Source organism: Amblyomma mixtum, chromosome 10 (genome assembly GCF_055824585.1).
Source record: "Amblyomma mixtum isolate Tamu chromosome 10, ASM5582458v1, whole genome shotgun sequence".
Lineage (NCBI taxonomy): Eukaryota > Metazoa > Arthropoda > Arachnida > Ixodida > Ixodidae > Amblyomma > Amblyomma mixtum.
The window spans coordinates 94,303,624-94,308,331 of NC_143021.1; the positions used below are offsets into that span (position 1 = coordinate 94,303,624).

The window sequence follows — 4,708 nt, forward strand, 5'->3', positions numbered from 1 at the left end:
CGAAAGGATCTCGCAACTAGCAGCCGTGATGTGATTAGCCATGAAATTTGTGTGCCTCCTCGCACAGGGTTGGGCGGTGGACGCGCCAGCGCTCTAAAAACCACGCCAGTAAAACCGCTGAGCCAGCGCTGGATAGGCGGCTGTGTGCAACGGAGCAGTGAAACGCGGGTTTTTTTATCAATTTTTTTGGCCTCTGGTATGTCTCTTTCTATACTACGCACGGAAAGCAGCAGGCTACATTGCATTCGGACGCTCAGCACGGTGTTTGCGTCTTCCAGTCGGAACTGCAGAGGCTGATTTTCTTCCTAGTCATTTTTAGCCAGCATTCTGCACGCTTCGGTTAATGAGCGGTTCCTGGCTTTGTTTCTCCAATTGCGGCGCTCATCATTCACTCAAAAAGTCACTGTATGATGCCGCCGGTATTCAGCTCCGGTCCGAGAAAGCGCTGACTGAGAACAGCGAGCATGCAGTCACATGCCGCCGGCTGTCGAGACGTTGGACACGTTTGCGAGAAGACAGCAGAATAATTACAGTGCGGTGGTCCACGAGTCAGCCATAGGCGAAAACTGACTGGAGTTGGAGTGAAAAACAAGAATTGAAAAAAAGAAATGAAATACAAGACATTTGACTTGTAACAGAAATACAAAACTGAATTGTTCAGCGTTCTGGGTGAAATGGGAGAAGAGATGGAAAGGCGGGGGGGGGGGGGGGGGAGGGGGGACGGTATTAAATGAGTGCCGCAAGTGTCTTTCCTGTTACTCCCCGTCGCCGTCCTCCTCTGCACAGAGCGCTAAACGTTTCGAAGATGACGCACTGTCAAGCCTCGGACGTTGCTTGTTTGAGGGAATTATGCGATATTCATCAAGAAAAATCATTTCTCCTAAGAATTTTTGTGTTTTGTCCGGCTAAATCTAAGTATATCCTACGTTTTTTCTCTTCGCCGTAATCAAAACGCAGGTTAGGTTTTTGGCGTGCACAAGCAAGCAGCTGCAGTTTAAACTTTCGATATTTCAGACACTAAAGAACTCGGCAATTTGATGTTACGACATACATCTGTCTCTACACCTGTCAGCGAATATTATTGGACTTATATTATTGTTACTAGTTTCAAAAGGCAGTTGGTGTTTTTGCAGGACAGTACAGACGCCAAAATGAACGAAAAATGATCAATGAGTGGCCCTGGCAAAAAGCTTCCCCTTCCGCCTGTTTCCTAATAAAATTATCGAAGTGGACACCCGCTAGCAGGGTTTTTAAGTTCATTATGAAAAATTCAGGCGCTAACAAAAACGACACAGAGCAGACACAGCGTTTTGAAATGACACCTTTGCAGCACTTTCTGGCGACTGTCTTTGGTTTCAAAGAAAATTCTCTAATGACGACAAAGGGACGTCACACAAGGAAACGCCTTACTTGATCCCCGTCGTGAACCGTCGTGCCAAGGAGAGTGGGGCCAACGATGTAGGATGCACCTACATCGCTATCAAATTTGGCGCCTGCTTTGACGGCCGCAGCAGCCGGTTTCCAAACAGCTCTGACTCGGCCATCCGGAGTGCCCCGAGCCGCTGTTATGATTGTACTTCTCGCCACGTGGGCCCGATCAAGCAGCAACCGTGAACAGTCGACAAGGTCGACAACCTCGCGACGGCGGCGGTGCAGTGTGGTGCTTGTGATGTCCCCCCCCCCCTCCTAGCCTAAGTGGATTAGTGCAGCGGACATTGAGCGGAGTTGACCATGGCAGGGGCGGCGAAGGCCGGAGATGCGCAGGGGCCTTTGACAGCGGCTACCACAGCGGCAGCGGCGGCGACGTGGCGGCGCCAGTCAGGCCGAGTGTCGCTGAAGGACGGAGGGGTGCTACGCACAGTCACGCTGGCTGTTAATTGAAGACGGCTGTGTCCTCTACAAAGGTCTCGTGTTCTAGACATCCGGCGGGGAAGCAGGTTCGTTCACCTACTCGTAGACTGCAGGAGATTCCTTACCAGCCGTGTTGGATTAGTCAGCATCTCCCTCTTCCCATCGACAGAGCTGCGAGAGAGCGGAACAGCCCGCACCGCCCCTGCCGTGGGTGGTAACACTAGCGTCTACTTCGGTCCATCCGATTGGACAGTGCTCCTCGAACTTTATTCCCCAGCCAGAGATCTGGGGAATCCGAACCCTATTTAACTCGGCTCTGAGTGTGGCCGAGAGAAGCCTGCTACCGTCGACTACGGTTGACAAAGACGTTCCCTTCCACTGAGAGTCATTCTCAGTCACTCTTTGTAAATAATGTAAATAAGTATAAACTTTTCGTTGCCTTCCTCCTAACCCAGTCTCCCATCCTCCTCGTCCCATCTCCGGTCCGGCCATGCTACCTGGGTCGCAACAACTGGTTGGCAGCGGTGAGATCGTCTGCGCGGTATCCTGGCTCCGGTTTTGGTGAGTGCATTGCCTTCTCTCCTTGTGTATTGCCAGGCTTAGCATTTGTGCTGCTCTTCCTGGTAGTGTACGTTGGTTGTAGTCGCCTCTTCGGTTTTGAACCTTGTTTGCACCAACATCCTTGAGAGACTAGCAATCACATTATTAGCGAGCACATAAGGGCAGTCATGGACTGGCGAAAGCTGCGTAAGATGGACCTGATTTCCTTATCTGGGGAATTAGGGATTGATTGTGGGAAAACTATGAAGAAATTGCAGGATGTCAGTGCGATAGAGGACCTCGGTTTTGAGCACGAGGAGATAGTGGAGCACTGGCAGGAAATAACAAGAGGAATGGGAAGAACGAAGAAGGAAAGAGAAATTGGAGTTAGAGGAACAAAAGAGGAAAGATGAGGTGGAGCTAAAAAAGAAGCGACTAGAGGTGAAGCTAGCTGAAGCTCAGGCAGAAGCAGCAAAAGAAGGCACGACCTCTGTTGTGAGCAGTCAGTCATCGAAGCCGCTCAGAATGAAATACCTTATGTCGCCTTTCAATATGGGCGAAGATATCGGGCTGTTCATTGTGAACTTTGAGCGCACGTGCGAAAACCATAAATTTCTTCGCACCACTGGGCCTCAACACCTCTTGACGGTTCTGCCATGTGAGGCTGTCGACGAGCTTGCTCGGCTGACAAAGGCGGAGGCGGATGATTACGATAAAGTGAAGGCCACCTTGCTGAAAAAGTACCGCATGTCAGCCGACGCCTTCCATCGACGGTTCAGAACCACGGGGAAGCGACCTTCTGAGTCATTCCCAGATTTTGCGTACTCTCTGAAGGCAAATCTGATCGAATGGCTCAAAGCCGCGGAGGTTTATGAGGACCGTGACAAAGTTGTAGAAAGATCTGTTTAGAACAGTTTTACAACTGTCTAAATGAGGAAATGCGGCTCTGGGTGCAAGACAGGCCCGAAAAGAAACGCTTAGAGAGCGCCGCCGACCTCGCAGAAGAGTTCCAGGTCAGGCGCGAAACAGGAAAGGAAAGCTTGCGGGCAGTAACAAAGCCCTACAGGGAGTTCAGGCAGCGCCTACTGTGGAACGAGAATGGAGCGGCCCCGCGGAGGGTAGAGAAAGTGGCAGATGAGGGGGACAGCGAAAAAGATTGCGTCGGTAAAAATGACGTGGACAAAGAAAAAAAGAGAAGGATCGTGCTAGAGCCTTCGAGGCGAGGAGACCGGCAGTATGTTTCCGCTGTAACGAGCCAGGCCATATCGCGAGTGGCTGTCGAAGGACTAGGCTGGTTTTTTCGCTCACTGCTCCCGACGAGGAAAATATGCGCCTACTTGAGCCGTACATGCGTGAAATGACCGTGAATGGGCGACGGTGTCGCGTCCTGCGCGACTCCGCCGCCACAATGAATGTAATGCACCCTTCGCTCGTTTTACCGAAAGATTTCACTGGGGAAAGCGCGTGGATCCGGCAGGTGGCCCAGGCGGACAGTGTCTCTCTGCCGGTCCCGCGCGTCACCATTGAAGGCCCGTTTGGGGTGCTGCATACCGAAGCGGCGGTGTCAGCGACCTTGCCGGAGCAGTGCCCCTAACTTTTCTCAAACCGTTTGGAAGACGAGCTAAAGAAGAGGGGCTTGAGCAACGGGGACCACTCCGTGCACGAGCTGTCGCGTTCCAAACACCGCGAGATCGCGGCCCAGTTGAGCCCAGAAAGAAATGGGCAGGAACACACATTGAGTGTCCACTTGTCTGCTTAGCGCTTGTCTGCTTGTTTACTTTCCGTCCCGTGTGTTCCCTGTGCGCTATTTTTTACATCATGCACATTGAGTGTTACTCAAAATGAACATAGTCTGAATGTTAAAGATTCATTGGCAGCGCTGAATGAACATTTTATCAGTTGTGGAAATTATGTTTGCAGTCTCCATCAGCATACTCTTTCTACTGTCCCGCCAAGTGAAAGCGTGGTAAACTCGCTTATATTGTCCCCTACCTCTCCTCATGAAGTCAGCAAAATTATTGATAAACTAAAGAATGATTCTGCCTCTGGTTTTGATGATATAAAAGCTGTCCCCTTCAAACATGTATCCGACATTATTTCACCAGTTTTAACTCACATTATCAATTGTATTCTTGAGACGGGAATATTTCCCGAAAGCCTTAAGATAGCTAGAGTATGTCCTATTCATTAAGGTGGGAATGATAGCTCAGTGAATAACTTCAGGCCCATATCTGTCCTTCCATTTTTTTCAAAAGTGTTTGAAACTATCATAAATTTAAGATTAATAAGCTTCATAGATAAATACAGTATAATGCGC

The 4,708-nt window shown here is 50.1% G+C and overlaps 1 pseudogene; it reads left to right on the forward strand.

The window, feature by feature from the left end:
* The first annotated feature begins 2,579 nt into the window (after nt 1-2,579).
* On the forward strand, nt 2,580-3,752 carry LOC149326447 (uncharacterized; annotated as a pseudogene).
* Nucleotides 3,753-4,708: the final 956 nt, after the last annotated feature.